Source organism: Panthera uncia, unplaced genomic scaffold (assembly GCF_023721935.1).
Source record: "Panthera uncia isolate 11264 unplaced genomic scaffold, Puncia_PCG_1.0 HiC_scaffold_449, whole genome shotgun sequence".
NCBI lineage: Eukaryota > Metazoa > Chordata > Mammalia > Carnivora > Felidae > Panthera > Panthera uncia.
Window position 1 is genome coordinate 12,764 of NW_026059593.1, and position 12,763 is coordinate 25,526.

Genomic DNA, 12,763 nt, shown 5'->3' on the forward strand with positions numbered 1-12,763 from the left:
TAGCTAGAGTCAGTTTACATGTGTTAGAGACCGTATTACATTTTGCATTGTCCAGTTTATATTGTTTTACATTAGTGATTTTTTTTTTAACTGTGTGATGAGATGCCCTCACGTGATTCATGAACCATTTATTTATGTGTTTGAGGTTGTGTACTAGGTGGGGTTGTTTTGATCACTGACTTTTATTTCAGTCATAAAAACATAAGAGCTAGATATGTTCTGGGTACTTTGAATGTATTATATTAGCATCAAGATAGCCTTATGACAGAAGTCGTTGTTATTTTCCTGTTTTCCGAAGGATGGGACTGAGGCTGTGAAGATGGGCCACTGTGAGTTGCATTCCTTCTGAGGTCAGCCTCACCCAAGCCAATGACCTGTCTCTACCAACCTGACTCCAGAACAGTGGCTTTCAGAGTCTAGAACCACCTGGAAGGCGTGTGGGGATTGAGATCTCTGGGCCCCACCCCAGAGTTTCTGAGTCAGTCGGGCAGGGGTGGGCCCGAGAATCTGGATTCCCAACTGTTGCTGATGCTGTGGATCCTTGGGACCACACTTTGAGACCCACTTGGTCTAAAAGGAGGTTGGCTTTAGCTCATGAATTTTCATGAGGATGGTGACCGGCTAACCTTATACTTGCATGGAAAACAATGACTGTCTTCAAGTAAGGTTCATATGAGGTTTGGTTCTTCTTAAAAATGCAGCTACTACTCACTGATGTGCCTTCTTTCTCAGTCATATTCTCTTTTAGCCCGATGTCGCCAGATGGGTCTTATGTACACAGCATATTGGTCACAGCACGGTTCTATTTACAGAGCAACCAAGGCTCCCTTTTGTCTATGAAATGAAGTTCAGGTACCACCGTCTGGCATTGATCTCACGTGCCTGGAGCAGACTGTCCAATGAAATGGGACCTTCCTGTGCTCTGCCAGTGTGGTCCCCCCCACCAGTCACCCCTGAAAGCGCCACCGAGAGTCCTGTCAGCCCCTGGAATGTGGTTCTGGAGGGGCTGTCTATGGAGTGGCCAGGGTGTGCCAGGCACGTCGTAGGTGCGGGGGCGCCCCCTACCTTGTGTTCTTCCAGCTTTCTGTCTCTGTTTCCTCCCCTCGAAGGCCCCCGGGCCCCCAGGACCATCCCTCCTCTTCCTTCTCATCCTGTTTAGATTCAGGCCCAGTTCTGCAGCCCGCATCTTGCACGGCTCTGCTCCCCTGCTCCACGCCTGCCTGGCCGGCTGAGCACGGTCCTTGCCGGTCCTTGGGCCTCCGGTGCTGGCGGGCAGCCTCCCTCCCTCCGGAGACTCCTTCTCCACCGTCTGTCCTCCCCACACCCACCCTTGACCTTCCCTCCTAGCAAGTCCCTTCACTTTCCACTGCCCAGACATAGAAGACTTGGGACAAGAAGCTTCCTGAGTGTCCCGCCACCTATAGGAACTTACCTGTGCCAGCTCCCATCCTAGCCGCCTGACGCCCCTCCCCACGGAAGGCTGTCCCCTCCGCCATGCCCACTTCTGAGGTGATCGCCCCCTCCACCGCTGCTCTGTCTCCTGGTGTCCTCTACTGGCATCTTTCCCCATCCACGTTTAAAGGTGCTCAAGTGTATCTCATCTATAGGACACCCTCCCTGATGCCCGAATATCTCTACAGCTGAGGTCCATGTTTCCCCCCCAGAGGCTCATTTCCTGAAAGGCCTCTCGCTCTAATTGCCCCCACGTTCTCACTCTCCTCTCCGCCCACTGTGCTCTCTCCATCCTCACCATCCAGAATCTGCTCTTACCGGGGCTTCCGGAGACCCCGGGGGCTGCTGTTCGTTCAAGCCTCATCCCTGGTCCCATGTATCCCCCAAAGTGTCACCTGTGCTTGAGGGAGGGGCATGATTCATACTGTTAGTGACCCGGCTGTCATAGGGACCTGTTCATATTTCACTGTTTTGCTCCTCCTGTGCCCCCAGGCACCTCTGTCCCACCTCTGCCCACTCAGCCCCCTGCCTGCTGAAGCCAACACACCCAAACAGATGGGTACAGCCGGGCGGACCCCCATCTGCTGGTTCCCGCACAATTCCAGGAACCGTGCTCTGAAATCTGGAGACATCTGCAGAAAATATTCAATCTAGTAGAAATAATTTAGATTAACTCTCCTGTAACCCATTATCTCCACCATTGCTGTTATTTCCAAGTGCCTGCTTGGAATGTAGATGCTCTTAGGAGATTTTCATATCGGTGATTTCATTTTCTCATTGTTCTTTATTTTTTCAGCCACGCTCTGTCTGGAAACAGCCCAAGCCTCAATGCCTGACTTAGCATGTTGACAAATTATCCCTGACTGCCTGTGTTTACTTGTTTAACCTTTTCGACACGAGGCCAAAATCCATTAGCATTTCAAAAAATCTGGTAAATAATGCTGTCGTAGCGTGCTGACATTTTCCAGGCTGTTACGAAACTCTTCCACTCAAGTAAGTCATGGGAACCAATGTCAGAATTTACTACTTTGTGGAACCATGAGCAGAGCAATTCCAGTGACATGTGCTTGTAATTCTCATGGGCCACTTTATAGGTATTTCATCTCCATCTTTGAATCCTTAAGAGAACCAAATAAAATGCAAATAGCCTTACATGTGAGTCTTCTAGATTTTTTTTTTTTTTAACATCAACCCTTAGAAATTTACTGGGAATTTTGGCAATTTGTATGTCACGTTAGAAATACAAATGTATTTCACGGGAAGTTTTCCATTAAAAAATACAAAATTTTTCAAAGAACGACTTAAACATTCACACACCACTACCCAAAATGAACAGATGTTAGCCTTTCGTCGTGTTTACTTTAAGTATTTTTTAAAAGAAGCGAACCGTTACAGGTCAATTTGAGACTCCACTTAACACTGCCGTGTGGCAAATGACGCTAAAACTTGGCGACTTGTGACAACCATTTTCTTGTGGTCGCAGAGCCTGTGGGTCAGGGATGCAGAGCAGGCCCAACGGGGAGTGCTTGTCTCTGTTCCGTGATGCGCGGCCTCAGATAGGAAGGCTCACAGGCTGAGATGACCCGATGGCCCGTGGCAGGAGCCATCGGGCAGTTAGTATCCACGCCAGCTGGGACGTCATCTGGGCCTGTCTGCTGACACAGTGGCACCTGACCTCTCCAGGTAGCTAGGGCTTCTCACTGGCGAGGCGGCCTCAGACTTCCCACGTGGCGGCTCACAACTCCTTGCGAGTCTAGCTCATACTGCTGATGGCCTCCCGTGGAAGTCACGCCGCATCACTTCCGCCACATTCCGTGGGCTCCAGGAGAGTCGCAAGCCCTGCCTGGATTCCAGGGAAGGAGAGTTCGATTCTGCCTCCTCATGACAGCATGACAAGGTTGTGGGGTGGGAACTGGGGTCCAGCCGTCCTTAAGTAGGCCACAAGTCCTCGGGGGCCCCCCACTGTTGTGCGCTTCTGGTCCCTTTTTAATAGTCATCCTGCATCGGTGGGCGTCCACGTGAATTTCTTCTTGTTGTAGCTGTCTTTCTAAGAACTGACCACTGAGGGCCGTGGACAGGCAATGTCAGAACCAGGAGTCGCCAGTGCTCTCACAGTATTATTTATCAAGCAAGGGGGAAGGGGGTAGGGGGAACATGGCATTGATACATACCGTTGATGGAATTATACTCTACTTTCTGAGACTTTCAAATCACTGGTAAAAGTATTCATATCTTACTTGGTGGAGTATTTGACGGTGTTTAAAGGACATTCACATTAATTCCTTTAGTTGAGGCTGCATGAAAACAAACTTGATTAGAATCTTAAGACTTAGGTATGTATGTTGTGTGAAACAACATAATGGCTGACCCAGTGCTTCGGGAACCGTCTAGAGCGATGGAGAGGCCCCTTGCTATAAAGTCCCGCAGTCACGCTTTCTGGTGAGCTGCTTATATCCTGAATCCTGCCCTGCGCTGCCCCTCCTGTGTCTCCTGGCTGACCCTGCCCGGTTTGCTCCCGCTCATCTCCGTGTGTCCAAATGCAACCAGCTCTTCAAGGCCTGGCTCAAATCTTGCCTCCTGCAAGAGACCTTCCCTGATACGTGCCTTGCAGCTGGGACTCATCTCTGTTCTGTGCTTCCAGAGCCTTCTATGTGTCTCTCACGGCATTTAAACACATTCCGCTTCGTATTCTCTTCCACATGCTGCATCCCCGATGCTCAGCTGGAAGCTTCTGGCAAACCGGAGCCCGGCTTTGGTGCCCTGTCCGTGCACGACAACGTGCCTCACGGCCAGGAGCAGTCCGTAGAAGTGTTTTGAATGAACGAGTGAAAGAATGAATGAATGCACGATCTCTACACCATGCTTTGCTTCCTCGTACTTCTCTCAGGCGTGGACAAGACAAGGTCTGGGGGTACTTTATATGTGGGAGCACCTGGTAGCTCAGAGGAATCTTCCCTGGCTCACCCCAGATCACACAGCTTTAGCGAGAAGATGGTGGCCTTTGCGACGCCGGCCTTTCCCGCGACTCACGCCTTCCTGGCACCAGGGCGCTCATCTCTGGGGGCCCCGGCTTTCCAGTCCGGAGCACATGTGGATTGGGAAAGACCGCGAAAAAGCAAATAGACTTGGAGGCAGGGAGGTCATTTAGGCTTTCTCTGGGATGAGCGCCAACCTCTGGTTTTAAGCACTAAGTTAGAGTAAAGGAATGTGTGTCTTGCCTCCTTGCCCGCGCAGTGCCGCGGTGAGCAGCCGTGTGGTGTGGCAGGTGGATCCTCTGTGAATCCCAGGTAACGCTGAAGTGTAGACGGAGTCGTGCGGCTGCCCAGCTTCGGAAGTCTGACACCCACCGCTTTCCCGAGTGGGTAGGTGAACAGCGCCACGGGAACGACTTCATGGCCACCCAAAACCTTGGTGGCAGCGTCTCTTTCCAGGAACCGACCAGGCCAGACCCCAAGGAGATCTGGCTCCCAAACAGCCGGATCCACCTCGGCGCACAAAACTAGCACCACCGCCTTTCTGAAGCGCCCCGCGAAGTTTAACACCAGAAGTACAGCCTTAGCCGTGGCTTATTTTCTTGTGTCTAGCTTAGTCAGAGCCCAGAAAAAGATAAGCGGCCAAGGTGACACTCTACTCTAGAACCCTCTCTCCTTTTCGAAACAAACATGACTTTAAGACCAAGGTGCGTGACTCTGGTCCTCAAGAGTTTGCCCCTCTCCCCAGCCCCCAAGCAATTGGTCCTGAGAGCAAAATGAAGCTGCTGGAGCAGTGTTTGAGGACAACGAATAACCAGACTGGTACGATACCCATGCCATTTTTTTGTATTATACCAGTTGTAGAAAATTTTAGAGAAAACTTGAGGCAGTATTCAATTGGCAAAATGAAGGCAGTAGCTCACTTACTAAAAAGAGACCGTTTAATGAAGTCTATGTAATTATTTACATTTTTTTCATGTTTATTCTTGAGAGAGAGAGAGAGAGAGAGAGAGAGAGAGAGAGGGAGACACAGAATCCGAAGCAGGCTCCAGGCTCCGAGCTGTCAACACAGAGCCCGATGTGGGGCTCGAGCTCAGGAACCGTAAGATCATGACCTGAGCCAAAGTCGGACGCTCAACCGACTGAGCCACCCAGGTGCCCTATCTGTGTAATTATTAATGCTCATTTGTTTAGAAGAAAATGACAAGAGTTTTTTTTTTTTTTTTAGAAAACCCCCCAAACAAGAGAATTTTGGATATTTGCTGCACCATGCCTCGATCCAAGTAAAAGCAGTTTAAGAATGATCCGTGGCACCTGCTTAAATGAAGAATGTCTATTTTGGCAGATTTTAAGAACTGCGTGCCTTTGTAAAAGGCTGCAGGAGTTGGGGTGTGGCTCTGGATTGGGGTGTACTAGGGGTTGATAATCAGCCTCCCCTGATTACATACTGGCTACTATGCAACTGCTAAGTAGCTTCTAATCTCAGCCTCCTCATCTGTAAAATGATGATAATAATCACGTCTGGATTGCTGGAGGGCTTCGAAGTGACAGCGTGTACCAAGTGGCTAACCTGAGGCCTGGCACGCGGTGCATGGTAGGTGTCAACAGAAATCGGCTTCAGCCACTGGATTCCAGATGCGAAGCCTGTCCCGTTACCCACGGCCGGGCCTCGTCTGCGTATCTATTCACCGGGCGTCTAGATGTATACAATCAAACTGCCCAGGTTGTTGACGCTTGCCGCTTCGCAGCCACTCGCGTACTTGGTTATTGTGCTTTCAGGGACGGTCCTCAGTGACACCTCCTTTAAGACCCTGAAAACATGGTCTTTGTGAACTCCATCTATAGTTTTGGTTTCGACCACTCCAAATAAGCATTATGAAAACAGTTGGTCTTAAACATGTGTTAAGGAGATATTTCCAATTGAGAGCCTTGTACAAACAATCATAATGTTGTCTTGGGTCCCGTGTATGATACACCAGAGTGGCTTTCCGGGAACAGTCAGGGTCAGAGTGCATCTCAGGCCCAGAAGGGGAGCTGGGATGCCTTTCATACCTTTTTTCTAACACGCCCGACACCTGGGCAGGGATGGTGCGGGGCATCCTCAGGGCTCAGGGACAGACGCTCCTGGGTGGAGAGGGTGTGTGTGTGTGAGAACACTATTCAGTTTTACAGATGACAAAGTTGGATCTGCACCTCAGGTCAAATGATTATCAACTTTACAGTCACAACAAGGAAACGTTTTCAGAGCTGTGCTCTCCAGCAGGAATATTTGTCAATGATCCTATTGTCCCTGGACTTCCCTGAAGCTCTTGGACCACAAATCCCGGCCAAAACTCTCCCAAGATTACGCGTTTCTCAAATCTCTTTCCTGATTCTAAGCAATTGGAAATGTTATCAAAATAAATCTGTTGTCAAGTCCCATTTATTCTTGCTTTCACATACAAACCACCAAGAGAACAAAAAACAAAGTGGAAGCGAACACAAGACACAAAAGGGGCAGAGACCATCCGCAGAGGCTGCTAAGAAGCTCAGATTTGGCTCAAACATTTCCGTTTGTTTGAATCAGCTCTAACCTTGTGGGAATTCGTTGACTTACACTGACAATAGCTTCTACTTTTCTCGCTTTTATCGAATGTTATGTTTCTCCTCTGAAACTTTTCATCGTATGTTTGTTTCCCTCCTAATCAAATAGTAGTTATTTTAAGGATATGAGTAACCTGGCGTTTCTGCCCTAACACTCATTCCACATTCACAGAATCAGAAAAATACCAGAACAGGAAAGCACGGACCTTCAAGACGGTTCAGTGTGTCTAATTGGATGTGTGAACAAAACTAAGGCCTAGATGGTTCTAGAATGGTGTGTCAACGTCAGAAAGGTGGTAATAGGATTAGAACGCAGCTTTTTGATATTCATACCAAAATGCAATGATGTTTAGAAGTTTAAGAAAGACATGTATTAAACTGGGAAGATTCTAGGTGTTTAAAATCTGTAAGTTACTTTTCATATTCTGGAGAAGTCAGTTTTTATGTGGCGCTCTTGCTGCTGTTTCATCAGCTTGGCTGACTATGTCATAAGAGTGTGTTCTTAGAAAACATAGGCTTTGGCAGACTTTAAAAGGTGTACGTGTTATGCCATGTTCAGACTAGATTATGAAAATCGTTGGCAACGGTGGTTTCCAAGTGGAGAAAACGTGTTGCCAATGATTCTGAAGACAGAAACTAAAATCTAGTAAGATGTTATGGGTCTCCTTCTCCACTCTGGAATTCCTCTGCAAGGAATATCCGATGGACATAATATATATCAGGAGATCTTTGACATATCAAAATGGCAGATTTCCAAAAGGGATTGGAGTCTAGGTGTCCTGGGAGAGGCCCCAATAGTTAACAGGATCCAAATCACACACTCACATGGGAGGTGGGGAAGAGGGGTCTGTCTTTCTCTTTAAAGGACAGAAAAGGTTATGTGTTTACTTTCCTCAAAAGGAATGGTTAAGCTCATTGTGGGATTTATTATTATTGTTACTCTTTTGTTTTCTCCTATCCGTTTCACCCAACCTATAATCAGATGGCTTATGACATCCTTTCTGTACATTCCATTGGCTCTTACAGCCCAGGAAGCTGTCCAAATATCACTGTGTCTGTATTTGAGAAAATTTCCAGTAGCAAAATGGTACTTGGTTCTGTTTTCAAAATGCCAAGTAGATGTGACAGAACTTTTTATACCAGTAAAGGTCCCCAAGTCTCTTGCTGCATACTAGGTTAATTTGGTACTTTCCTTTTCCCAAACCAAGGAGTCCTAAAAGGCAGCCAAACTTCTATTAATTACGATTAGTTTTGAACCTTATACTGTTTCTAAAGATAAATCTGATGTGTTTTTTCCCCTTTAGTACTTACAGTTATCAAATAGTTGGCCTACTTTTGCGCTAATTGTGAGCTTTCAAATTCAAGTCAGCCCCCATGTGTAACGGCAGTGTGAGTCTAAGAAAGCAGAGCGATGACCCATGCTCGGTACGTGTCATTGTTTCTGAGTTGTATCTCATTTATGACCTGTGCTCACAAATCATATGCAGATAAATGCATCTAAAATGTACATGCTGACTATGTTACCTGTTTTTATTTTTCTATCATCTAGCCTGGATAGCCTTGTTTCCAAAATGTTGAGTCATTTTATATACATTGATCATGTGCTTTATTTTTGTCACACTTTTAAAAAAAGTTTATTATTTTGAAAGTGGGGGGGGGGAGCAGAGAGAGAGAGAGAGGAGAGAGAGAGAATCCCAAGCAGGCCCTGTGCTGGCGGTATGAAGCCCGATACGGGGCTCGAACTCACAAACTGTGAGATCATGACCTGAGCCGAAATCATGAGTTAGGTGCTTAACCACCCAGTGGCCCCTGATCATGTCCTTTAAATGTCTTCATATCTTGCAAATAGTTCAGAAGGTTATTCTCATGTAAGGGCTACAAAATCAATGCCACAAAAAACCTGTGATCACTTTCATTAACATTGAGGCTAATCTAGATAGATTACACATTTTAAAAAAACTGGGGTTGAAAAACTTTATGGGGAAAAATGGATTTCTGTGAAAAATCATGCATATTTTATTTTAGAAGGTCAATGTAAGAGTTTTACCAAAGAATCTGCAATATATATATATATATATATATATATATATATATGTATTATATGTATTATATATATAATATGTATTTTATATATATAATATGTATTATACATATATATATAAATTAGCAAGTTGCTTTACATAGTATTTTTTAATTTGTTTTATAATAAGTTGGAATATGGGAACATATTTGCTTATTGTAAGAATACAGTACATAATACATATAACATACAAAATATGTGTTAATTGACTGTTTATGTTATCAGTGAGTCTGATCAACAGTAGGCTGTTAGTAGTTCAGTTTTGGGGGGAGTCAAAAGTTACCCATGAATTTTTAACTGCACAGGGACTTGGTGCCCCTAACCCTGCATTGCTCAAGGGTCAACTGTATATTCAGATTCCAAGGTTCATGCTTTCTGTGGTTCTCTTGCTTCTGGGGAAACTCACTCACTTAATTTCTAGCTGGTCTGCCAGTTCAAAGCTCTGGTCTCTTACATCTTTAGACAGGAGGGCTTTGGCTTTCTATCACCCAAGCTGTACATGGGTTGGGACATGCACTCAGTTAATAAATGAAAAAAAGTGAATCTGGATTTTTTTTTTTCTAAGACAAACTAAGTTGGATAAAATTGGGAATTAACATACTGTGGCTCTGATGGGGTAATACCTCCATGATAATATTGAATTTTCCACATTTAAAGACCACACAAAATGAGCTTTCAGGCTTTAAAATAATTGTAAAATGAACATTTTGTTTCACGAAAAAGACAAGATAGCTCCTACTGAAAAGAATACGTCCTTCATAATTTTTGATTTTAAAAATTGTCTCCATTCCGCTGGACTGAATTAAGTTCCAGTTAAATGAATTAAGTGCTGTTGTCATTATGTGCAATACTGGAATCGTGGAGTAAGAGATTTCTGACCACCAGAGGACCAGGCTGAGCTGTTATTAGCTGCCATACATCACAGGGATGTCAGACTTGGCAGTCTGAGTCCAGATAAGGTAACTTTCTACCAGAACAAGAGTCTACAGTTATTAGAAGAGCACAACTGGTTCAGATTCTGTGTCTCCCTCTCTCTCTGCCCTTCCCCCACTTGTGCTCTCTTGCTCGCTCTCTCTGTCTCAAAAATGAATAAAAAAAAAAAAGGAGCACAACTGGATTGAGAGAGGCTGAGAGAGGCTGAAGTGACTATTATCTGCCAGCTTTAGGCCCTGTCCTTTGACACCTCAAGCCAGTAAGACATGCAGAGCAACAGGAAAGGTGATCATGCCAGGGGTGGTTGGGGTGGAGAAGGGAAGCCAGTAGACTGACTCTGAGTGGTCCTGGGTGTTAGTAGGTAGTCAGACTTCAACGTGGCTGTTGTCAGTACGTTCAGGCAATTGTATGATGTTCAAAGAATTAAAGGAAAAATGGTCTTAATACCGAATGAGTAGATAACCTCAATAGAGAAATGGAAACAATTTGGAAAAAAAGGAAATTCTAGAGCTGAAAGGTACAATAACTGAGATGATACATTCACTAAATGGGCTCAGTAGGAGATTGGAGAGGGCAGAAGGAAGCATAAGTTATTTTGAAGGTAGATCAGTAGAGATGACCCAGTCCCAAGGAGAGAAAGGAAAAACCTTGAACACAAACAGTGCCCCAGAGACCTGAGGGATAATATCACAGGGTCCGTGTACAAAACCCCAGTTCTGCCTGAGCGTTAGGCTACAGACCAGCCAGGAACGGCAGTGAGCGAGAGCTGCATTCTGCCATGAAAACTCACTTCCCAGAGCTGGATTTGCCAGAGGTAAGAGTGGGGACTTGCCTTAAGCATTAGGGCTTTAGCTCTACTTTGAGAGAGATTCTTGATCTGTGTTTTTGCATCTTTAATTATTGCTTACATTTCAAGTGAAACTAAATATTATTGAGAAACTTTTTTTTCCCTTAGGTAGTCTCCGTGCCCACCCTGGGGCTTGAACTCACGACTCAGAACAAGAGTCACGTGCTCGACCTACTGAGCCAGCCAGGTGCCCCTCTTGAAAGACTTAAGAAGACATTCTCCCCGCCCAACCCTCACTCATCTCTAATTCCCTTCTGAATTATCTCAAACATAATTGTCAGGAAGAGCTCCCCACTCGACCCCATACCGGCCTTTGATAGATAGTTGCTCCCAACTCTGGAGGCCCCTTCTCCCCCCTTCCCCTTGCCATGGTTACATTATTCCCTCAGCCGAAGTCTTTCCCCAACCTTCTAATATATGGCTTTATATTCAGTGTACAATTTTTCGGAGGTGGATGTAGTTTTATGGTTTTCTTTTTCTTTTTCTTGAGAGAGAGAGGGCATGCATGAATGAGCGGGGAGAGGCGCAGACGGATAGCACAGAGCCCAACGCAGGACTCCATCCCATGACCCCAGGGTTATGACCTGAACTGAAATCAACAGTCGGATGCTTAACAGGCTGAGCCACCCAGGTGCCCCTAATTTTATGTTTTTCTAATAAAATACATAAAAATAATACATACTCAGTGGAGAGAAAATTAAGAAAGCACACAAAAACGTATGAAAACAAGATCACCTACCACCCAACCACTCAGAACTCCCCCCGCCCCCCTGCCCCCAGGCCTGTCCAGACTTCTGACCTCCAGAGCTGTGGGACAATGAGCCGGTGTTGACCGAAGCTGCTAGGTCTGTGGTAATTTGTCACATAGCAGTTGAGGACCGAGGCCCTACGCAAAACTGATACAGGGCCCCCGCATTCTCTCAAGAAGCCCGTGGTGATAGCTTGGCTTCCCTGAAGGCGGCCAGTTGTACGCATCAGAGCGTCCAGGTTGCAAACTTACTAACGTAAACAGGATGTCACAGTCCGTGTTTCTGAAGCTTGACTGCGCGGCCGAATTCCCTGCAGGACTGGGTCCGACGCGGGTTTCTGGGCCCCACCCCAGAGTTTCTGATTCAGCGGGTCTATGGTAGACCCCAAGAACCTGTGTTTCTCAGAAGCTCCCAGATGCTGCTGCTGCTGCTGCTGGTCCAAACACTTTGAGAACCACTGTGTTAGGTCACTTAATACTAGAAAAAGAATGATTTACCAAGGTGCAGTGATTTTGTTCATCTTCCCAGAACATTCATTTTCAGGTGACCTACTGAAATATCTGAGATTGTAGACGCATAATCTCGCTTGGTTAAGAAGTCACGGGACTTGGTTCTGTACCACTGAGCTTCAGCCATGAGCCATTTTGTTTAAACAGTCTTGTACCAGTATTGATCCTTCTACCATTTTCTTGGAATAACTGACCGGACCAGTCGGTGAACAAGCATCTATCGAGTGTCTACAGAGTGTCGAGCAAGTAAATGTTGATTCCATCATTTAATCCTCAGCTCAACCCGCCTCGGGCCATGTGGTGGCTTTGGTGAGGGAGGACAGAGCTCCTTGACTGACAGTTCCCATACCTGTTCACAGCACGTGGGGGGTGAGTCCCCAGAAGTCAGCCTGGCCTGTGTCCTGCATGTGGAGTCCGAGGCACTTTTCTGTGATTCTGCCAAGGGGCTCTTCTATTCCGTGGGTCTAGCAGGTCAGATACGTGTTCCTTTCTGACCATTCTTGCTCCCGGTGTTGAAGGTGCTCTTACCCCGATAGTCGGAGCCAGGCTGGAGGCTCAGTTCTTCAATCATGTCCCACCCTTTCTAGAAAGGGGCGCATCTGGTAATACCAGGTGTGTGGCCATAGGACCTGCTGGTA